Source organism: Colobus angolensis, unplaced genomic scaffold (assembly GCF_000951035.1).
Source record: "Colobus angolensis palliatus isolate OR3802 unplaced genomic scaffold, Cang.pa_1.0 Scaffold385, whole genome shotgun sequence".
NCBI lineage: Eukaryota > Metazoa > Chordata > Mammalia > Primates > Cercopithecidae > Colobus > Colobus angolensis.
Window position 1 is genome coordinate 317,938 of NW_012117210.1, and position 25,149 is coordinate 343,086.

The window sequence follows — 25,149 nt, forward strand, 5'->3', positions numbered from 1 at the left end:
ATAAATAAATAAATAAATAAAGGTATGTCTGCATTTTTCATCAGACTTCTGGAGAATATTTTAAAAAGAAATGTGCAGCAAGAAGTCTTAAGACAGCTTGCCGCGTTATCACAATAGTCTATAGAACACGTTGAAACATTGAACACCTGAGGTGTTACAGTGATGAACTAGTGAAAGTGACTGATAGCAGATTGTGCGTGTGTCTGGTTAAAACATTTAGGAAGCTTTCATTAGATTCAGCTCAACAGGGAGGGGCGTAGTTTAGTTGGGGAGAGTTTAATAGGGATTCAACTCGCTAGACTTCTGGCTCTTATATTTTCCCAGCTCCTGACAAAGTAACCTTGGGAATTTACATCATCTCTGTGAACCTGTTCCTTAAATGTAAGATTAGGGTGGGACTGGCCTCACAGGTTCACACTGGTACAATCACACATGGCCTTACACTTAGTTTAATGCTCTGCTGATTTTGAAATTTTTCTTTTCTTTTCTTTTTCTTTTTCTTTTTTTTTTTTTTTTTTTTTTGAGACGGAGTTTCACTCTGTCACCCAGGCTGAAGTGCAGTGGCGTGATCTCGGCTCACCGCAAGCTCCCCCTCCCGGGTTCACGCCATTCTCCTGCCTCAGCCTCCTGAGTAGCTGGGACTACAGGTGCCCGCCACCAGACCTGGCTAATTTCTTCTATTTTTTTGGTAGAGACGGGGTTTCACCGTGTTAATCAGGATGATCTCGATCTCCTGACCTCGTGATCCGTCCGCCCCAGTCTCCCAAAGTGCTGGGATTAGAGGCGTGAGCCACCGCGCCTGGCCCAGAATCACTCTTAATGCTCCACTTGCTGCAATGTAGTCTTTTTCTAGCATGTGCCTCCAAATTCTTTCAGCCTCTACCCATTACCTAGTTCCAAAGCCACTTCTATATTTTTAGATATTAGTTACAGCAGCACTCCACTTTTTGGTACCAGTTTCTGTCTTAGTCCATTCGGGTTGCTGTAACAAAATACCCTAGACTGGGTAATCTACAAACAAGAGAAATTTATTGCTTACAGTTCTGGAGGCTGAGAAGTCCAAGATCAAGTTGCCAGCAGATTTGATGTCTGGTGAGTGCCTGCTCCCTGCTACAAAGATGGCTCCTTTTAGCTGTACCCTCACACGCCAGAAGGGCAAAAGGGGCAAACAAGCTCCTGCAGGCTTCTTTTATAAGAAAACTAGTCCCATTCACAAGGCCTCTGCTGTTATGACCTAGTCATTTCCCAAAGACCTCACCTCTTAATATTAACACATTGGGGAATTGATTTCAACATATGAATTTGGGAGGGACACAAACATTCAGACCATAGCAACTGTCAAGAATTTTGTGGACACGATTTAAAATCACCATGCTTTCCATTTTTTTATTTTACTTTAAGTTCTGGCATACATGTGCAGAACGTGAAGATTTGTTACATAGGTACACATGTGCCATGGTAGTTTGCTGCACCTATCAACCCCATGCTTCCTTTTTATCCCACTAACTTCCTTCATTTTATCCTACCAACTTTTCACAACAAATACCAACAATTGATATTGCTTTAAACTTGTTTTTTCATTTTTTTCTACATTAGGAAGAAACTTTAAAAACCGTTTTTTGTTGCTGTTATCACTAAATACATGCTCACTGGTTTTGGGAAGGATTGAAGAAAGTTTACACGGTCTTTGTACTCTGGGAACCCCAGAACTCTGCATGATTGCTGTGTGCCAGGTACTATGCTTGCTCCTTGACACAAATTACCCCAATTATTTCCTTCAGCATAACTACGATCCGGAGTATTATCATTTCTATTCACCAGATGAAATCTTGAGTAACACAGTCACTGTAGAGAAAAAAATATATTGTAACTCGTGTTTCTATGACATTATATTTAATGTTATTGCCTTTAGCATTAGAGCCACTATTGAAAAGAACCTAAGGTAAGATCAACAAAAATATGAGAATTGACTTCATAAGTCATCTATATTATATGCTTGAATGTCTAATATGAAAACATATTAATAGAAAAAGAGCTATTGAGAGACATTGTAAGTGTTCTATAAATCATATGGGTTCTAGAAATGGAAAATGTGGGCCGGGCGCAGTGGCTCACGCTTGTAATGCCAACACTTTGGGATGCCGAGGCAGGCGGTTGAGACCATCCTGGCTAACACAGTGAAACCCCGTCTTTCCTAAAAATACAAAAAAATTAGCCGGGTATAGTGTCACGTGCCTGTAATCCTAGCTACTTGGGAGGCTGAGGCAGGAGAATCCCTTGAACCTGGGCGGCAGAGGTTGCAGTGAGCAGAGATCATGCCACTACACTCCAGCCTGGGTGACAAAAACAAATAAACAAACAAAAAGAAATGGAAAATGTGGTTTGATTTTGTGTATCAAAAAAAGGCTGAGTGTAATGGCTGTGCTCTTGTGATCCTGGTACTCTTGTGAGAATCGTACATTGGGTATCTTGTGATCAATGTCTTGATCAATGATAACCTTGTTGTGTAGGTGTGTGGAATTATGGGAATGAAGTTCTATTTGAAAGAACAATCTTGGTTTGCATTTTAAATTCTGGTGTTGGTGAGAAAGGACAAAAATGCACCTCATTACCCAATTGTTACTTGAGTATACAAAAGGGGCTTCCAGTTATGAGAAAGGCATCATATATAACCTAGGAGGGGAACTGGTCCTTTAAGGCAGTGGACACAGTTTGGTTTGATGGGTACTTGGGTGGACTCTCATTGCATACTAGGTTAAACTGGATTCTATTTTGTAGTAAAATGATAACCAATAACTTTAATTCAGGGTGCTTTAAACCACTTCCACATGCTTACCATAAAGCTGGAACCAGTACCTAGGGCTACTGAATCCAAGACTTCTGCTCTTGCTAGTAATTAGCCACCGTGTGCCTCTTGATGCCATCATGCCTCAATGTGATGACCCAGAAGATGTTTAAATAAAGTAATTTATCTAATCCTCACATTATTCTCCTGCACAATTCTGGATATTTGAGAAGCAGGATAGACAAAATTCAGGCTGACAGGTAAGGTAAAAAAGAGAGGTGAAGGGATTTACACAAGGTTGTTGCAGAGTTACTGGGTTAGATCTCTCACCGGAACCCAGAGGTTTCCTGAATTCAGTCCAGTGGCCCCTCCAGCAACCAAAATACTGAATTTGTTCCTTGATAAGTAGTATCTCATTTTTCAAGGAAAGTAGTGTGTGTGTGTGTGTGTGTGTGTGTGTGTGTGTGTGTGTGTGTGTGTTTGCGGGGCAGGGATGGAAAGGAGACTAATCATATTATTTTCAATATTCAGAGGTTATAGGATGGAATACCTAATGGAATTAGTAAAGAAGAAAAGAATAATTTTATCATTTTCTTTTCTTTCATGTATTTTCCTAATCACTGATTTTATCATACAGTGTGATTTAGGAGAAAATTTCCCATTGAGTTCCAAAAGATGGTACAGAGGGACACAGCATAATAGTGGGATCACTTGATAGAAAAATCAATTCAGGAAACCCATGCTGTTGGCCCTATGCATAGTATTCATCATTGTCATTAGGGGTTACTCCCTTCAGGTACCCATTTTGCTAGCACCATAATAGACTGCTAACAGAGACTGACTGATGACAACTGCCTTAAGTGTTTAGTATCATTTCTGAGGTAGATGCTCTCTAGTGGGCATTAATGGGCAATACAAAGATTTTCACTTTCTTCATATTCCCGTTAGTACATCCACATGCCTCCTCCCCAGACTTTACAAGTATTTGATATTCAAATATTTCTCCTTCCAGGACCCTGACCAACCTGACAAGTATATAGTCCTACCTCCAGCCAATTCTCCTGAACTAAGATAAATTACCAGATGCTCTGCCCTGGTATTCCCTATGCACATTGGGAAGCTTTGCCCTTAAAATGGACGTCTTTCAGTTACCTTTGAGTGAGGCTTAGTGCAGCAGCGTTCCATTTTCAGCTTGTACCCGCATATTGAGCCAATCCCTCCATGAATCAGGCTCAGTCATTTTCCTTCTCCATCAGCTAGTCATAAAGGATCTCCCATGGCCGTAAATGTGAGCTGAGACCTGAGGCTCTGATGCAACAGTGTTGATAAATTGGAAGTCTGGATCACCTCTCCAATCGTTTCACTGTGCTTTCTGGACCTGCCTATGCCCAATCGCAGCCATACCACTACCAATTTACAAAGAAGTGTTGCTGGACCCACTCAAATTTATGATCTTGTGGGTCTGACAGTATCCAGTTTATGATGGGAAATTCTAGCTATATGTTCACTTGATGTTGAAGAATCAGGTGCTCTATGTCTTCTAAGCCCTAATAACATGACAGGGAATGTTTTTTGAATGCTAATTATTCACTGCAGATAGCATGGCCCTGAATCAGAACATCAGACATTATTTGTAAGTCTCCTGTTGAAGCTTGCCATAAATTCCACATGGAATCTATTTCCTCCAAATGCACTTCTAATAGTATAAGATCTGTTGGGTCATATGGCCCAAGAAGCAGGGCAACTTGCACTCCAACTTGGACCTGCTTTAGAGTCTTTTCCTGCTTTCAGCCCCAGGCAAAGTTGGTAGTCTTGCATGCCACTCAGTAAGTGGATCAGTGCAGTATTCCCAAGTTAAAATATATTGCCTCCACAATCTGAAGCAGGCTATCAGGTGTGGTGTTTTCTATTTAGTGGTGAACAACACAAAATACTATAATGTGTGTGGTGTTTCTGTAGGATTGTGCCAATATGCCCAAAACCACTGGATCCCTAGAAACTCTACTGACATGAATCTGCAATGATTTTATTCCTCACCCTATGGAGCACATGTGTTTTAGTGATGACTTAAATGTACCTGCCAATTATTTCTCATTTGATCCAATTGATGTGGTGTTATCTATATAGGGGATCAAAGCAATGTTCTGCAGAATGTCCACATAGTCCATATCTCTTCGGACTACGTTATAACCGTGGAACTGTTAACGTATCTCTGGGGCAAAGCCCTAAATTAATTCTGTTGTTCAAATCACGTGAACATGAACTGCACTAGGTCATTCTTCATGGTAATGATGGGAAATAATTCATTGCCAGATTAGTGGCCACACACCATGTACCTAAAACCATGTTCATCTGTTCTGACAAAAATACCACATCCAGTACAGTAGTTGCGTTGGGGCTAACACTTGCTTGAGTTTGTGGTAGTTCACTCTCCTCCTCTATAATCCCTCTGGACTAGTGAATCAAATGAGAAAATGATAGACATCACTACCCTTACATCATTTAATTCATTAAGAGTGGCACAAATTTCTGCCACTCCCCAGAGGATTTTTACTTATTTATTTATGTATTTATTTTTGACATGGAGTCTCACTCTGTCACTCAGGCTGGAGTGCAGTGGTGCAAACTCCACTCACTGCAACCTCCTGCTCCCTGGTTCAAGTGATTCTCCTGCTTCAGCCTCCTGAGTAGTTGGGGCTACAGGCGTGTGCCACCACACTTGGCTAATTTTTTTTATTTTTATTTTTTGGTATTTTTAGTAGAGACGGGGTTTCACCATGTTGGCCAGGCTGGTCTCGAACTCCTAAGCTTAGGTGATCTGCCCATCTTAGCCTCCCAAAGTGTTGGGATTACAGGTATGAGCCACCATACCTGGCCCACACAGGATTTTGTGTTTTTTTCTTTTTTTTTTTTTTTTTATTGTTTTGGCTGGAATAGTAGCAGCTCTGAAGCTACTGCTACTGAATTTCCCCAGAATGATAGCTTTCTCCTCACAGGCTAAGGAACGAATGTGGAGGTTCTATCATCTGTCATGTATATCCATTCTAATTATATATTTGAGGATCAGGGAAACAACAAACAGATTAGTTTGTGGATTCATTAGAATGACAGTGAACCAGACCTGAGCAGACTCAGTAGAAACACAGTGAGGACCTCAAATAGAGGGCCATGACGATGCTTCAGGTCTTCAGGCATCTAGTTGACATAGGGTCAGCTAGAACTCTGTGTCCAAGGGCCTAAAAATGTATAAGTGATTTCTCCCCGTGTACAGTTAGATAAGTAAATGGTCATAAGTCCCTTTGAAGAAGGACTATGAGAACCATTATTATATAAACTTGCTATAAAGTTGCAAGGTTTTCCCTTCTTGGAACCTCATGTCTATTCTATCCCTGGAGGCTGAAAAGACACAATACTCAGGGGAGTAGGTCTATTGGATTGAGCACTAAAGTGAGAATTGGCAGATGTGTATCCCATAGTCAGAGCCATCAGTCTTTGCAGCACCTAAAGTAGGTCACTCTCCCTCTTATCATGTTCAGCACTCAATAAATGCCAACTGTTATTATTATAATTAGTTAAGTATACTGTGGTGCTTTTGAGTAGTTTTGGAATACAAGGCCTGGCAAAAATGTTTAGACCCTCACCCAAACACTCTTGGAATAGAGTTATTTTAAAATCATTCTTTCCTGAAGAAAAGACTTGTGGTGAGTGGTTCTGTTGAAGAAGAGTTCAAAGACCTAGATTTGGTTTAGGTACACACACACACACACACACACATACACACACACACACACCATATATCATCAAGCTAAATTCTCAGCCTCTTCCCTTAGCACAAAATTTCACATTCTATAATTGTCTTAAATACTTTCAGAATGCCCTCCTGAAATACACCCTTTATCAATAACAAAAGAATGACTACAATGACATTTATTCTGGTGTTCTTTACATCCAGAAGATGATTATTAGCTAGGTTTAAGATTGGTCTTAAATTTTAAAAATCTAATACACACTATTACATGTCAAATTACTTTTAATTATCTTCATTGTCACTTGAATGCAGCGAACAGTTTTTATTCAAAAGAACAACTCTAGACACTACCTGGAAGGAAAGTTGATGCCTTTTAAAGCAAGACCCGCATGGTGATGTAAAGAGGATGAATAACATAAAATATAAAAATCAGAGATCAGGAAGGCACATGAAACAAAAGAAAATGGAGTGATGAAATTGTTCACTGACTCCATACTCCACTGAGTGATTAAGTGACCAATGCCTAACTACGTTCTTCCTTTAACCAATTATAAAGAAGCTTAGGTTAAAGGAAAACACTTCCCTATGGTTAAAGTCAAACAGTGAGAACGTTCTGGAACTTTCTAGATGCTTACATAGGACAGGAAACATTAAGAGTGATTCTGGCATAGATCTAGATACTAAATCATATGCTAGGATATTTCCTTCAGACCCTCCGTAGGCTGACAAGATGTGTGTGTGTCTGTGATGAGGGTAGGGAGCAGAGAACAAGAATGAGAATATAGGAAAGTGTATACTATGAAACAAATACATTAGGTATACACAGCTCTATTTTTACAAAAGTTCTGTATAACTTCCTTTTCATTTAAATATATATGTATATATGTTTGACAACATTTCATATCAATAAAGATAAATTTCTATAACTTCCATTCCTAACCAGGTACATCCTATACTATTGTAATTTTATCTATCACTATTACTCCTGAAACAATGGGGAAATACATGCATTAATTAGCTTATAGTTTCATCTTAAGCCTGACTTACCACAGGCTATCTACTCATAGTATTTTCATACATACTTTCCAGATATATTTTATGTGTGTTTATATATAATTCAAAAGCTATATGTTCATATGTGCAAATACGTTTTTGTTCAAAATTGAGTCACATTACACATACTGCTATTGTCCGAATGTCCCCCAAAATTCATATGTTGAAACTTAAGTGTTAATGTAATAGTATTAAGTGGTAGTGTCTTTGGGAGGTGATTATTTGTATATCTCAATGTATCTTTTTATTTGTCTTTAATTTTAGTACTGTTGAACAACTGTGGATGTTTGCCATTGCTTCTCTCTTTTGAATCATTTGTTAATAAAATTAAACATTACTATTATACCTGGTCAGATTCATTCCTATGTCAGTCATATTACTTATATGCTATTAAATTCTGTTTGGATTATTTCTCCCATTTTCTGATGCCTTTAAATGCATTGTGTTTGTTGATAATGGCTTTTCAATTTCCCCATATTATTCCAAATGAGGTATATTATATTTCACTATAAATATAGTGAAATGACCACTGGTATACTTTTGTTTTTTGCTGATTTCTCACATATGCAAAAATATTCTTTTTTATTTCTTTTTAGCACCTCTACCCCTACCTTACACCCAACTTCCCTCCCCTAATCCCGCCCTTGTTTCCTTTCTATGATTTGGGAGATTGGCAGTTGAAATTCATTTCAGTTAATACAGTCTCCTCCCTGTGGGTCAATGATATAAACAGACCATTTTAATCAATAAGTAAAGAACCATGGAGAAGTTATTTACACTCATGAGACTGAGTTTTGCATTTTTAAATGGAATTAATGAGCCCAATATAACATCACTGTTGTGAGAAGACTGGGTAATTCTAGGAAACGTCTGGCCCATAGCAGGCTTTCCTCAATTGCTACTCTCTGCTATATTCCACCTCCTCTTTCCTGTGAGATAAATTACGTTGGCATTCACTTAACAACATTACTGTCATAGAGAGCAATGATAAGTGTAAGAGGAGGAAAAGGAAGTGTGTGCTTATTGTCACAGTGCATGACTGAGGTTTGGTGGCATTTTCATGTTATGGCACGTCACCAAATGCAGTTGAAGGATGGGGAGAAAATTAATAATTTTATTTTATTTTGTGTATAGTCCTACCACTTCTTTTTACTGTTAAAATGGCAGAGACAGAATTTTCCATGGATCCTAAGGACAAAATAATTCCATAATTTAATATATATTTGTTGACTGATATAGTTGTTACTGTCAGACAGAGGTCAGGGAACTGAAGAAAACCACTGCTAATCTCACAGATCCTCCAAAGTCTTTGAGTACAGACTTACAGAAGAATGCTAGGACCATGAAAAAATTTGTTTTATATCTGCCAGATTCCACATAAAGAACGGTTTTTATTTCCTTTCTATTTAAAAAATATCATACAAATACATAGCATTGGTGATACCTAAACCATATCCTGCTGGCAAGAAGTTTAGGAAATGTAATTCATAGGAATCCAGCTTCTGCAACAAAGGAGAGAACACAGACGAGGATGAAAAAGCTTCCAACTGCCAGATAACCTTATCTGCGTAAGTCTCCTGGATTTTACTTCTTTAACCTTTCTGATTCTTTTAAGTACCTGATATTCTACATTAAATATTTTCTGTTTGAAATACCTAGTGTAGTTTCTTTTTTGCTGACTGAATCTTGAGTGATGCCCACTCCTCCAGAGATTCTGATTGAATATTTCTTACATAAGTGGACTGTGATTCATATTTCAAAAAACAATGTTTTTGAGAGATCCCTCCATATCAGAAGGAATAAAATCACACCCCATTTGTATGCTTGCCTTGTCCTACTAGCTATTTGAGCAGATTATTTCTTGTGTCTAGCTTATCCAGTAATTTCCTTGACAAGTAAAATTTGATCTAACTTACATAAGGACAAGATAGAAGACTAGAGAAGCTACCCATTGACTCAGGTAATCTTGGGTAAATTATTGAACCACAAAAAACAACATAAAGATAAGTGCTTAAGAGCCCAGCACTCCAAGTCTCTCTAATTGGTTACTCAGTTCTAGCCAACTGTAGCCATTCAGGAATGCACAACCAGTACTGCCAAATCTTCGTGTTGTTAAAAGACTTTTATTTTGCATGAAATATCCCTTTCAAATGTTGATGAGGACATGAATAAACAATTGTGTATGTAGAAGAAAACATATCATAAGCCAGATCTAGGGACTTAGAGACCTGGACCTAGGGATCCCTACCTTTCAACTTCTGTCCTAGGACTTTACTGGCCTGGAGCATGAGTCATCGAAAACAAGACACTGTCTTTTGTCTCAAATGGTCCCAGGTTATTGAGAAGTACAAAGTATATAATTCATTACAATAAAAAAAATGCACCAGATATAGGTGTAGCACAAAAGGTGAAATTAACTCTAAGGAGGGACAGAACAGGTTACCTGGTGAGGTGAGGTGTTGTCTGGATTTCTAAGGGTGTATAGGATTTCATTAGGCAAGTGCCTAATGTGGGGAAAAAGGTGTTTCAGGAAGAGAGAACATATACAATAACATTACATCATGAAATAACATGGTCTTCTCAGGAATCTAAGAAGACTTAGGGATTGCTAAATCAGAGTAAAAGCAGAGGGGAGAGATGGGGACAGTGGAAAGAGATGAGGTCAAAGAGGTGAATGGGGACACTAATAGTGCAAAACTGTGTCTTTTGACTTTGTCCAATAAGCATTGGACAGCCAGTGATGACTGACAATATGGTAATAGATTGCAGGGATTGAGATCAGAGGAAAGAAGACCAGTGGGGTAGATGCCATACTGCTGACCATACATCATGAGTACTTGAAATACAGCAATGGATGTAAGACTGGAAAGGAGAAAATACTTAAGGGAGACTTGCACAAATGCACCAGGAGGTGTGCCCATCAATAAGGAAAAGGGTGAAACATTCTACAGCATCGACAGTGAATAACTACAGCTACAAGCAACAACAGACGAATCTTAGAAACAGAATGTTGCGTGAAAGAAACAAGTTCCAGGCCAAGCATGGTGGCTCCTTCCTGTAATCCCAGCTACTCCAGAGGCTGAGGTGGGAGTATTGGTTGAGGGAAAAAAAAGCAGAAACAAGTCCCTGAATGCCACCTAGAAAAAGATATAAATGTTTGTGAAAATAATCAAAACTAATCAACACTATTTAGGCACATATCTATGTGACAAGAATACATATTAAAATGCAAAGAAATAAGATATATAAATCAGGATATTGGTTTCTTTGAGAGGGGAGGTTGGGGGACAAGATGTAATTTAAATTATCAGTAACATTCCAGTTCTTCTATTGGGTGCTGAATTCACAGGAATTTATTGTAATTAAGATGGGCAGATCGATAGATAAGCAGTCCTTTTAGAGGCCAGGAAAACAATGTCAGAACGAAAGATTCTGTTCTATTCTCTGTACTAAGTGCTTTAAGAAAGCCAGGGGCTGGGCGTGGTGGCTCATGCCTGTAATCCCCAGCACTTTGGGAGGCCGAAGCAGGTGGATCACGAGGTCAGGAATTCAAAACTAGCCTGGCCAACATAGTGAAACCCCATCTCTACTAAAAATACAAAAATTAGCTGGGCATGGTGGCACATGCCTGTAATCCCAGCTACTCGGGAGGCTGAGGCCAAATTGCTTGAACCAGGACCCGGGAGGCAGAGATAGCAATGAGTGAGGTCGCACCACTGCACTACAGCCTGGGCTACAGAGCAAGACTCTGCCTCAAAAAAAAAAAAAAAAGAAAAGAAAAGAAAAAAGAAAGAAAAGAAAAGAAAAGAGAAAAAAAGCCAGGTGAAGATATATTGCAGAGATATTTTGGAGGTGGAATCAATAGGTTTTCAGACACTTTTTCCTCTTAAATTGGTTTTAGATTAGCTCTCCAAAGAAGCCTCACTGTGTGAAGCCCACGTGCTTTTACATCCCGCGCTTTTTGCCCTTTGCCCTTGGCCGTCATTGCTTCCCCTCCAAAGAGAGGTGGGGTGACGCAAGGCAGTGGGGGCGGGGGAAACGGCCGGCGGCTCTAAAGCTCTCCGATTGGTGGACTGAGGAGCGAGAACGAGGCTCGAGCTGAAGCGTTGAAAAGAGGGACAAAGGGGGTGGGGCTAACAGAAGGTGGGGCTAAAGGAGCTTAACGGAATCCAGACGCAAGTGCAATTGTCCGCGCGCCTCGCTGCGATGGCCGCGGCGCCGAGCACAGTCACCCCGCTGGCGGCGGAGTCTTCCCCTCAGGAAGCTACCGTCTCTGCCGCCTCCTCCTCCTCCTACACCGCCTGCGAGGCGGCGGCGGCGGCGGCGGCGGCAGTAATTGTTCCTGCCTCCTCCGCCACCTCCGCCCCTGCCTGCCAGCCTGCCGGTGGCTGTGGCGACGGCGGCGGCGGCGGCTTTGGCTGCTCCACTATGGCGGCGGCGGGGAGGGGGGGCAGTAGTTTTAAAGTAGACACCCGCCCTTGCCTCAGAGAAGGTGAGTTCCCGTCCCGGGGTGCGGGGGCGGCCCCATCTCCTTCGCTGCCTCTCTTCAGCCCGTGCGAGATCGGGCTGGGCGCGGTTCGCCACTGCCCCACCCCCCACCTGCCGTGGCGCAGTAAAGGCCAAGCTCGCCCCGCCCCGCCCTGCCCTGCCGTATTAGCCCCGAGTGTGCAAGATGGACTGAAGCAGAGAGGACCTTCCCTACCTCTCCCACCTGTAAAGGATGGGGGACCCCAGGCAAAAGAATTGCAGGTAGTCACGAAGCAGGAGTTTGAAGGGAAAAAAAAATACCACATAATTTATCTTCCAGCCAGGACACCTTAGTGTGCTGTAGGAAGTTGAAGTGTGATTTGGAAGAGAAGGCAAGGTAGAAGTGCTGTGGGCCAAGAGGGTCAAGGATAAGGGAAGGGGGACCGATGGAGAAACGGGCGGAGATAAAAGAGGAAATACCAAAGAAATAAGGGGGAGTAAACCCCCTTTTGGTGTTCAACGTCCTGCAGTGTAGAAACTTGAGGCAGAATATTTACAGAGAGATGGCGTTAGAAATTTGGGCAGGTTAGAAGTGTATAGGTTTAAAAGATCTGTCGGATTTTAGGAAGGTAAGGTCTGGTGGAGGGGACTCTACTAGGGAAAGAGGAAGAGAGTGTGACAGAAGTACAGATTTCAGGAATCACTTCGGAGAGTTTTCTTTGGCTATTTGAGAATGTGACCTGGTAAAGCAAGGTTTACAGGTCCATCTTTAAGGTGGTTTGGCTTTTAATAAGTTCTGTTGTACCTACCAACACATATTACTCCTAACATAAAAGGATATTTCTTGACTGTATCAATATAAGCGGTATTCACACAAAATATCTGTATACTTGTAAACAGCCTACTAATAGCAAACTGTAAAATTTGCCATTGAAATGTGTTTTAAAGCAGTTTGGGAAATGTTCTTAGCTGATGGAGACCATTCCACTGCAGAGCACCCCAGTAAAGCATTTTGCCATCGTAAATTTCGTAATTTCCAGAATTTGCTGTGTTACCTTATGTTGCTAACTTGCCTCCAAAGTGAAAGATGTGGACACCAAAATAGAGGAAAATAAATTCCTTTTTCTTAGGAAGATATCCCATTAAAATTATCCCATAAAAATCTCTTCTTCACATTCTTCAATGATATATCCCTATGTGCTATTCCATAACCTTTCACACCTTTCACTTTGGAGGAATGGCAAAGTAGAAAAAAAAAATCCCTTACAATATTTGTATAGGCACATTACATAAATGCCACTTATTAAATATGGAAGTTAGAAGTACACTGTAATGTTTTATTTATCAACTCTCTTACTAAAGTCAACCTTTGAAAGACTCCATTTAGTGTCTTCATTCAGCCTCAGTGGATGGAAACATGAAATCTGGATTTAAAATTTTTATATCAACCTTTATGTCCATAACCACCTAGTAGGCAAGAGCAGTTTTATAGGCATCAAGATCACAATTCAATTTGGCTCTCATCGTCTGCTCACAGTAAGGTTTAAGACCAGTATCTCATGGAAAAAAAAAATGGCTTTTTGCCTCGTGGTGTAAGTGGTTTGTTTGCAGTATCTTTGAATATATGCAAATAGTAAAGGCTTTCAGAGAGCTAATTTCATAAAGTAGGAGCAATACCTTACCTATATTATTGCGAGGCAGTAAAATGAGGAGCACCCTGGCATAGGAGTGTGATGCAGTTAACGTAGGTTCATTGCTAATTAATTCACTGGACTTTGTGACCCTGAATAGGCCCCATGCCCCCTCGATTTGGGTTTTGACATTTTTGAAGTAAGGGAATAAAACTACCCACACTCCGAGGGTTGGTTTCAGATCTGAAAGTATCAACCATGATTTTGCATTTCTGAATTGATATTCTTTCAATGACATTTCCATGGCTGTGCACTAGAACAGTAACTCATAAATCGTAAGAAACCCGTTCTGATAGTTACCACCTGACATTCAGTGAATAATGAGATCTATGTTGAGTTAGTGTTGAGAAAATGTACTGGCATGTGCAAAACCAAATATAACTGTTAACCTAAAAATTATCTCTTACCATTTCATTTTAGCTAAATGTCCTTCATTCACTATTCAGTCCAAACTACAATTCTCTCACCTTTTCACTTAACAAATGGCAAACATTTCATATATTGCACTGTTCCAAACACTATTAGGCCTCAAAATATTTTTGTTTATATGTATATAAAGGCCATAAATGGTTGTCAATTATGATGGTGGATAAAGGAGAAGAAAGGAAAATGTTACTTCGTGGTGTACCATTATCTTTTGCTTAAATCCTAGTTAAGAGATTGCTCTAAAAGATGTCAAAGAATTGTCAAGATTCAATTATTGCAAGTCCACTCGTTATAAGATGATTAAAAGTGGTTTGGAAAAGCATTTGCTGATCCATTTTGAACTGTAGCTGTTATTCTTGAGGATTTCATCTGTCTTGGGGTGAATAATGAACAAATGTCTGGACATTAGAAACTAGCAAACAGGGAATATTAGAAGCTTTCAAAGATTACAGATGGGACATTGAGCAGTAAACCTAGAAATAGAACAAAGAAAGAAAAGAAATGCCATGTGAAAAGACACATATACACTCAGAATTCACAGTAAAGGGAATTATGAGATTTTGTGGGACACTTCATCTTTCATTTTTCAAAAATGTTTAATGGCTCAAAAATGAATTTTCACACAACAATAACATTCTGGTATATTCATAGTAAAAAAAAAATTCTTGCTTATTTACCTCTTCCTTTTAAGAAAAAATATATCAAATGCATCCTGTTTTAGATTGGAAGACCTTCTGGCTTTTTATTTAGCTATTAATCCGTTTGTGTAGCAATTACCTAACAAGACTATCATTTGTCTCCATATTATTCAGTAAAGTTTCAAGTCAAATGATAGTTAAGTCCACCATAAGAAAATCTAGTGGGTAGGCTGGGCGCGGAGGCTCACGCCTGTAATCCCAGCTCTTTGGGAGGCCGAGGCGGGCAGATCACGAGGTCAGGAGATGGAGGCCATCCTGGCTAACATGGTGAAACCCCATCTCTACTAAAAATACAAAAAATTAGCCGGGCATGGTGGCACACGCGTATAGTCACAGCTACTCTGGAGACTGAGGCAGAAGAATCACTTGAAGCCGGGAGGGGGAGGTTGCAGTGGAGATCGCGCCGCTGAACTCCAGCCTGGGCAACAGAGCGAGGCTCCATCTCAAAAAAAAAAAAAAAAAAAGGAAAGAAAAAGAAAATCTAGTGGGTAACCTTTCATGTATTCAGGAATTTTTTATTGAACACCTCTATGTGTGTGTGCCAGGCACTATGCTTAGTGTTAAGGATATACGGACAAACACAGCTATACTAAGCAACTCAGTAATAGTGCTTGATAGTAAAATTAGAAAATACTTAAATAAGGGAAGGAATGCAGTTTTAAATGTTACTAGTCAGAATCCTGAGCCACAGGACCATTCCATTGTTTATTATAAATCTGTACTCTGTAGCTCATAATATATACTACAGGCACAGTAAAGCAAATTATACTGTAAATCTAGTGTTGATGTGAGGGAAGAATAGTAAACTGTTACAGAATTAGTTTTTAATTCTCTGCATTTGGCAGGTTGAGATGTCTGGAGAGAGGTAAATTATTATTTGTTTGTTTCTGACCCTCTGTTAGATTTCAGTGTGTGAAAATACTAACTAAGCTTGTTTTAAAGACTAACTTAAGCATACCCCCTACTATATTTATTACATATCGGTTAGGATAAAAGCTTTGATTCTTTCCCATCTGAAACCAGCCTTGCAGATTCATTCACATTTACTAACCTGTTGGAATGAATGCCATGTATTTGGTGGCTTTCTGATGCAAAATAGCTGTCACGTGATCGAGTGTATTAATGGATTTACACAGTACCTTAATTCAGTTTCTGACTTCACAAGCATGAACCCTGAGCTGGCTAGCCACAAAGTGCTTATGATTATGAAGGTAGAGGACTTGGTTTAAATAAAGACAATGTAAATGTTAAACATATAACTAGTACTCCCAATTATTTTGTTAATTCTGTTGTAATTTGTAATTGTTAACATGCCATGGGAAACCCTTCATTATTTGTTTGATTGTGATAACTGTGTAAAGTAGCTAAAACTTGGCAAACTCATAAGTCAGGTGTTAATCTTATAAACTGAAAAACTAAGGACACTAGATAGCATTATAGCTGTGAGTGGTCATCATGCTGATAGGTACAGATCTGCATTTCTACCACAGCTATTATTCATGAAAACTCCTTAAACAGAGTGTGACCTTTAGGGGTAAAAGAGTTAAAACATTTTGTGTAAGTTAACTCAGTTCCCCCAGTCTCCTATAACTTAGTGCTGTGCTCTGCTCGTTCTTTTCTAAGATTCTGATGGTATTAAAAGATTGCAAAGGGAAAGTCAGTTTTTTTAAAAAATTATATTTAATCAAGAATGCTTGAGGGAGTTTATCTCTAAAAGTGTAATCATGGAGAATATCGCACATGTGCTCTTTGCACAATTAAAATGATTATTTCTCAGATTTTTTAATGCCTGACTTTAAATCTGTGATTGAGAATGAGATTTATGTTTATGATATTGCAGTCAGTCCAGAAGTTTGCTCCATTTTTGTTACTTTATTAAAATAGGATATACAACGAATCCTTTACAATGCTAGATGTTTTTGCATCAAGATCAATTGGCCTGTGAACTTCCCACTTCAGCAAAGCATTAAAACATCTAATAGCAAGTTTTTCCCATAAACATCTGACAGGTTATCCTGAAGAGGAAATTTGGGGTTTTGTGCAACTCAACCTAATTGTCATTTAACAAATGCAAGTGAGACTCATTTTATTAAATATAGCCAGTTATATCTAAAATAGAGTCACCTAATTTGAATAGCTTAAACTTGGGGATTAACAAAGAACATTTAATTGGAATGAACAGAGAGTTCTCTTGCCCGGAACTGAAGAAATATGGTAATTTTCTGGTTCCTTTCCTCAGAGATTCTACATGGTTTATAATTCCGTAAGCACGGGTGGACCAAATTCATTATTTTTACTCAAGCCATAAATGTTTTATTTTTGTCATAAAAATGCATTTCATCTTAAATTGCCTGTTGTTATGTAGTAGCATTAATTAGGAGAAAGTTTCAAATATGATCATTTGGATTTCACACTCAGCTGCACTTGTGAATGCAGAAGTTAATGTTACTTTACTTTCACATAATAGTGCTGCTGTTTGGAGTAGGCCCAATCCAACAAAAGTAGCCAAAAAGTAAGTTTCTGTCAAGTCAACCTCTTTGCTTTTTATATCGTTGAAGGCAGATAGTCTGGTACAAAGTGAATTGAGTATTTTATATCAACATAAGGAATTTTAGTAATGCCCAAGTCTGTAGAACGTGAGCTGTTAGTACTCCTAATTGCATTTTATTGACTTAAGAACATCCCTCTGCTATTACTATTGTCTCTTCTCAGACTACTAGAATTTTTTTAATAGACCAAATCCACCTGAGTCTCAAATCATATGTTTTACATTTTACCTCCCTCAGTTCTTTAATTCCTATTACCTCTCTGGGCCTTAGCTTCCTTATTTATGAAATGATGACATTAGACTAGATTGGTTCTAAACTGGAGGCAGTTTTGCCTTACAGGGGATATTTGACATTGTCTGGAGATATTTTTGGTTGTCACAACTATGGAATGCTACTGGCATGTGATTGGCAGAGGCCAAAGATGCTGCCAAATATCCTACAATGTATAGGACAGGCTCCTCACAACAATGAATTATCTGGCCCAAAGTGACAATAGTGCCGAGTTTGAGAAACCATGAACTGGATGACCTCTAAAATAACTCGGGTCTAAATAAAATGAGTATGTATAATATTAAGTAAAAAGTTCAAAGCTTCTGGGTTAGTGAACAAGCATACTTTATCAAGTGCCTACATGTGTTGAACATTTTAAAAATTATTTCATTTAACATTCACTAAATCCTAGAATTAAAAATTACACATTGTATTTCTGTACTTTTTGGGTGAAATAAAAAACGGTCCATAGTGGTTACATAATTTGCTCAAGGCTATATAGTTGTGGGTAAAGATGGGATTTGAATCTATTTGACCAACTCAGAACTCTTACTTATTTTTTCCTACATCCCAGTGCTGTAGGTCATAGTTTTTCTCCCCATTACAAATTATTATGAAATATTTATTTTCTTAGGTCATGAAAACATTTCTTGTAAGAGGGAAATGAAGAAGAAAAACACTCTTATTTATAGAAAATTGGAGTTTACTCATTCTCCCACCAATTGCTGAAGGCACACTTAAATGTAATCAAATACATTACATGGAATATATGAGTTCTCTGATCAGATCCCATTAATAATTTGTCACAAAACTACCATTTCATTTCAAATAATCATCATAAATGTTATTCAGAAGTGGATTGCTTATGTCATGGTTGCAAAACAACCATCACTTGCTCATGCAGTTTCCTCTGAGCAGCAGGTTGACTCTACAGGGCAGCTGTCCTTCATGCAGCGATTCAGATGCTTTTGTCTTTTATTTTTTTCAATATTTTATTTTATGTTTCATTGTGGTAAAATATGAACACCATAAACTTTGCCATTTTAAGTGTGAAATTCAGTGGCATTAAGTACATTTACATTGTCAAACAAGCTTCACCACTCTCCATCTCCAGAACTTTTTCATCATCCCAAATTGAAACTCTGTACATAGAGGTCATAGTTTTGTTATATGACCGTATTTCTCCACTCTGAAGAACTTTCTGATGTATTTAGTTTCTGGAAAGTAATATATATTTAAAAGTTATGCTTAATTTGTTAACAGTTGGCAACTTGAATAGTTTCTTATTACCACAAAGCACAGCATTGCAAAGCAATTTTACCCTCTTATACCCTGAGTATAAATGGGACCATCTAGTAAACATTGGTTTTATCTTATCTTTTCCACATCCTATTATTTTTAAACCCTTATTTCATTATCAGATATAGGTTATCTTCCCATTTTGAACCTAGTTTTTGATAGTACTTCCTTATTCCCCGTTGCTTTTGTTTCATGTTAAAATAGAAATAAATGATATCAGCATCAGAAATTCTTGTATATTTTAAAGACGGTATATTCCAGTCCATATTTGAGAGCATGCCTTTGTGTCATTAAGATCTCAATACCAAGTTTCAATAAGTAGGCTTTGATTCTGATTATAAAATCTTGCTCCTCGGTTGGGCACAGTGGCTCACGCCTGTAATCCCAGCACTTTGGGAGGTCGAGGTGAGCGGATCACCTGAGGTCAGGAGTTTGAGACCAGCGTGGCCAACATGATGAAACCCCATCTCTACTAAGATTACAAAAATTAGCCGGGCACAGTGGCGCATGCCTTGATCCCAGCTACTCGGGAGGCTGAGGCAGGAGAATCACTTGAACTCGGGAGGCAGAGGTTGCAGTGAGCCAAGATTGTACCACTGCACTCCAGCCTAGGTGGCAGAGTGAGACTTTGTCTCAAAACACAAACAAAAAAAACTTGCTTCTCTATCCATATCTCTTTTCCAAGTTTATAGTAGCATAAAAAAATTCAAGGCCGGGCGCGGTGGCTCAAGCCTGTAATCCCAGCACTTTGGGAGGCCAAGACGGGCGGATCACGAGGTCAGGAGATCGAGACCATTCTGGCTAACCCGGTGAAACCCCGTCTCTACTAAAAAATACAAAAAACTAGCCAGGCGAGGTGGCGGGCGCCTGTAGTCCCAGCTACTCGAGAGGCTGAGGCAGGAGAATGGCGTGAACCCAGGAGGCGGAGCTTGCAGTGAGCTGAGATCCGGCCACTGCACTCCAGCCTGGGCGACAGAGCGAGACTCCGTCTCAAAAAAAAAAAAAATTCAAATGTACCAGGAAATGAAGAACACTTGAAAACTTCTAGGCTAGAAATATTGAAAAAATATGCCTAAAATTAACCAGGAAGTATTTACTGTACCATGTTCAAAGAAGTGTATTTTTTCCAGATGTGACTTTAAATCATACTTCACAACATTCAGCATATTGTCATTTGATATTCTAATGTGTAATCTGTTTATATTTTTAACCCTAGCTCTCCTAATTTCTTACTTAATTAGATTGAAAGATAAAAGACCATCTGCCACGAATTTTTTACATTTATCATTGGGGAAAACTCACTATTATACCTAAATCATAACCAAAATATTAATTTTGCAAAAAAATTTCTTTTTAATTCTAGTTACAGTTATTAAAATATTACACTTGGTAGTAGAAATGCCTCATGGATTTTTACAAAGAGATATTTTTGAGAGAACCAGCTTTAGGGTTAGGACATAGACAAGAAAATAAAAATAATGGAGGAGTAGGAGAAGAAATATTGGGACCCTTTGATTTTTTAGGCCTTTAAAGGTTTGTATTAACTGTATACCTGCTTAAAACTTTAAATCATCTTCTGTGCTTCGTATTTGGAAGCAGCTAAGGTATTTGGGTCCTCTGTAAGTACCCCACCAAAATTTTCCTTCTGTATATATTCCTATCTAAAATACATTTTTTCATTGATCACCATTAACCCATATAAAGGGAGGTAGAAACAGAAATCTGAAAGGCCGTGATACGTTCTTAGTCACACAGCTAGTTAATAGCAGGGTGAAAACTAATGCAGTCTCTCTCATCCTACTTTTTACAACTCTTACTACTTTTGGAATTAAGAATCAGTATAAACCCACACTTAACAACCAACCAATAAAAATAGATTTATTTCATATTCTAATCAGTTAAGGAAAAGAAAAGACATGGTGAGAGTATAAAGAAGAAACAAAAAGAGAGGTAGATGCCCCCAAGTTTTTTCAGCTATCCCTTGGTTCCCATTTCTACTAGAATCAGCTCCTAAGTCCCAATTCTTTGCCAGAACACCTTTATTCCTGACAGGTAGTGAGTTCTCAGTAAACATTAGTTCCTGTCCCAGTCATCTTCCTCACAGTCAACATTATCTGCTCACCTATCCTCTAATTTAACATCTGTTCCCTGAGGCTGACCTTTCCTCTAAGCTGTCACCCTGAAACAGGCTGAAAAACATCTGTATTGTCACCTGTTTCCTCTCAACTTCCAGAATTGGCTATTGGTCATTTTTTTTCTGGGAGTCCAACAATCATGTCTCAAATAGTGGGGGTTGGGGGTCGGGTCGATCAAAAGAAATATTTAGCATCTCTTGTGAATCAGACATAAGTTTCTTACATATGTCAAGCCTGGAGATGAAGTCTCTTTTTAAGATTAGCCTTGCCTGTAATCCCAGCACGTCGGGAGGCCAAGGCAAGCGGATCACCTGAGGTCAGGAGTTTAAGACCAGCCTGGCCAACATAATGAAACCCTGTCTCTACTAAAAATACAAAAATTAGTCGGGCATGGTGGTGCATGCCTGTAGTCCCAGCTACTCGGGAGGCTGAGGCAGAAGAATCACTTGAACCCGGGAGGCAGAGGTTGCATTGAGCCAAGATCACACCACTGCATTCCAGCCTGGACAACAGAGACTAGCCTTTTTAAGAGCGAGTTCTCAGGGAAATCTTGGGCAGACTTAGATTTGAATCCTGCCTTTGACACTTATCAACTGTGTGACTTTGGGCAAACTGCTTAACCTGTCCAAGCCTTAGGCATGACTTTCAGAAAGTAGACATCATCAAGTTCATGTCAAATTTAGGGGAAATGCAACCTGAGAATTTGGCAGTATATAGTAGCCTCTGGTAAAGAACACCCATTTTATAAATTTGTTCTCAGTGGAAACCCCCCTTCCATGAGCCTCCTGGTGGCAGATTCTAGAAGATCCAAAAATATCTTGAAAGGCTGGAAATGATTGGTTGACTCTAACAAGGTAAAACTTAAATTCAAAAATATAAGTATATATTGGATCTGTTTTGGGAGCCAGAAAAATTTCTATCTATATAACTATGTCCTAGAGGGACATAGTTTAACCAGTTCCAGATCAAAAAGAACCATGTATTTAAAGTTAGCTGAGCATGAGTCAGCAGTATGATATGACCACCAAAAAATGATGACGCTATTGTAGACTACATTAATAGAAAATAAATACTCAAAATAAGGAGTTAAATATACTTAATACTACTGAACTCTACACTTAAAATGATTGAGATAGTAAATTTTACATGGATTTTACCACAATTTAAAAAAATAAGTACCCCACCAAAATTTTGCTTCCGTATGTATTCCCATCTAAAATATATTTTGTCATTGATCGCTATCAACCCATATAAAGTCAGGTAGAAACACAAATCTGAAAGGCTGTGATATGTTCTTAGTCACACAGCTAGTTAACAGCAGGGTGAAAAAGGTGGTCCCATTTTACTTATTTGTTGTTATTACAGTATTAAAGTGATTGTGTTTAGGTTACACCTTGTGAGTGGCAGGGATTTAAGCAAACTAATAAAAGGATTAGAAATTATGACATACTAGGATTAATTCAAAAATAGAGTGGAGTGAGAAGGAAGAATAAATATGTCCTAAATAAATAAAGGTGTCTTAAAATATTGAAGGATTGTCATTTTAGAAGAAGGTTTACACTTACCCTTGTTGTATCACCTGGGAAACTTTAAGAAACAAAACAAATAGTAAAATATGACTGGGAACCACTCTCAGAGATTCTGATTAATTAGTCTGGAGTGGATCCTGGGCTCTGGTATGTTTTAATTGGTGGTTCTGCTGTGCAGCTAGGCTTGAAAACAACCATGGTAGAAGGTTGAACAAAATGACTAGTTTGGCTAAGAGATTACGTCCGAATATAGGCTAAAAGCAGAGATTATTTAGCCTCAACTTCGGAGAATTAAGTAGATTTGAAGTAGTGCAAAAAAGATGTACATTTATGTATCTTTTTTTTTCCAAAAATCTCTTCAAGTTAGACTAAAGCGTAATTTAGCTTGATAAGTACCATTCTAGATGACAAGACTTTTATATCAATCAACTTAGTCACCAAATAGATATTGGACAGCTATTATGTGTAAGATTCTAAGCCTGTCCTGTAGGGCAACGATTCCCATGCTAACTGATCATAAGAATCACTTATGGATGAATTGAACCACCCACAGATGCTTTGATTTTAATTCAGTATGTATGATTTTGAAAAGCTATGTGTGTGGATGGGATAGAAAACCCTGATTAATAATTATTTTTACATTAGGATTTGTTCCAGAATATTTAAGTAGATATAAACCGTTTGAATGAGGAAAGCATGCGACTTAGAAAAAAATTGGATAAATCCTTTTAAGTACATTTTAATTTTTCTTTTTTTTTCCTTTATTTTCTCCTTGCGGAACTCACAGTGTGCGTTTTAAGTACATTGTAAATGCGAATCATCACTCCAATATCTTATATAATTTCATATTTTCATGTATTTTAATTTTCAATTACTGAAATCAGAGCATCAACACATTTTATTACACCCACAAAGAGAATTTGTTACTGACAATTGTGGATGAATTTATTGGATGTAAAGTCAAAGCTCCATCTCTTGCATCAGGAACAACATTACTAAGCTTAAATGTAATAGATCTAGGCCGGGCACAGGGGCTCACAGCTGTAGTCGCAGTACATTGGGAGGCAGAGGCAGAGGCAAGCAGATCAATTCAGCCCAGGAGTTTGAGACCAGCCTAGGCAACATAGTGAAACCCCATCTCTACAAAAAAGACAAAAATTAGCTGAGCATGGTGGTGTGTGCCTGTAGTCCAGCTACTTGGGAGGCTGAGGTGGGAGAAACGCTTAACCCAGGAGGTGGAGGCTGCAATGAGCCATGATTGCGCCACTACACTCCAGCCCAAGTAAAGAGTAAGACCTTGTCTCAAAAAAAAAAAAAAAAAAAAAAAAAGTAATAGGTCTAAAGGATTATTGTATTCATAGCAAGTTCTAAACTCAAACTTCAATACTCTCTAGTTTTGATATACCTCTTCTGTTTTTTCCTTCCATTCTGTGCCCACTGCCCTTCTTCTGGTTCAAGCCTGAAGCCTGAAACTGACCCCTGATATACCCATTTTAAGTCACTCCTTTGCTCCTGTTGAATGCAGAATTAAGTCCATATGCCCTTGTGATGCCCATCATGACTTGGCTTTATTCTAAGCTTTCCATTGTTGTCCTTCATACCCTTGCCTCCCCTGAAATAACTTTTATTCCACTCTTTTTATTTGAATTTTACACATCTTTTAAAGTTTAGCTCAAAATCTGTTCCACTCCAGAAACCTTTTTCCCCCCGCAAATTCCTCAGCAGTAGCACACTCTACCTTCTTGTGTCTTATAACACTTAGACCATGTTGGTCTTGGGATCATAGTTCTTTCAATACACATCTCATCTTCCTTACTAAATTGTCAATTTCGTGAAATTAGGAATTGCATCATGTAGTTTGTCATTTCCAACATGTGGAACAGTTATGTATGCATAATGAAAAGAGTCAAGATAATGCAAAGTTAAGTTCCAGCTAAACCAAATGACATGTGATAGGTTATTTTGATTTCACTGAATCCTAATTTTCTATTCTTCAAAATTTTTGAACATTCAGGCAAATGTGCCACTTACCTTGCATATTTGTCTTAAGGTCTAAAGGGATAATCTATCATTTTTGACATACAGAGGCTCTCATTAAATATTTGTTCTTTCTTATCTCTCAAAAATATCTACCATAATACTTTGAAACTAAGCTCAATACATAACAATAAAGCTATAGGATATCTAAGACACTGAGGGTCTGAACTAGGTAGTGTTATGAATTAAAAGGAAAAGGTAGATGTTGAAAAATGTTATAAGCTAGAATTGATATGAGTCAGTAATTTTCTGGGGAGAAAAATGACTGAGATTTTAATCCTGGGAATATTATGCCATTTGATTAAAAAAAGAGGGGCGGGCGTGGTGGCTCACACCTGTAATCCCAGCACTTTGGGAGGCTGAGGAGGGTGGATCAGGAGGTCAGGAGATTGAGACCATCCTGGCTAACACGGTGAAACCCCGTCTCTACTAAAAATACAAAAAATTAGCCGGGCGTGGTGG

At 38.7% G+C, this 25,149-nt stretch overlaps 1 protein-coding gene across 2 annotated transcripts in view; it reads left to right on the forward strand.

Annotated features, from left to right (window-relative positions):
- The first annotated feature begins 11,734 nt into the window (after positions 1–11,734).
- The window catches only part of ZMAT1 (zinc finger, matrin-type 1), a 48,691-nt gene continuing 35,276 nt past the window's right edge, over positions 11,735–25,149 (forward strand). For both annotated transcript variants that reach the window (XM_011954511.1, XM_011954513.1), the window contains exon 1: positions 11,735–12,078. The gene's annotated coding sequence lies outside the window, so the exon portion shown is untranslated. The remainder of the gene's footprint in view (positions 12,079–25,149) is intronic.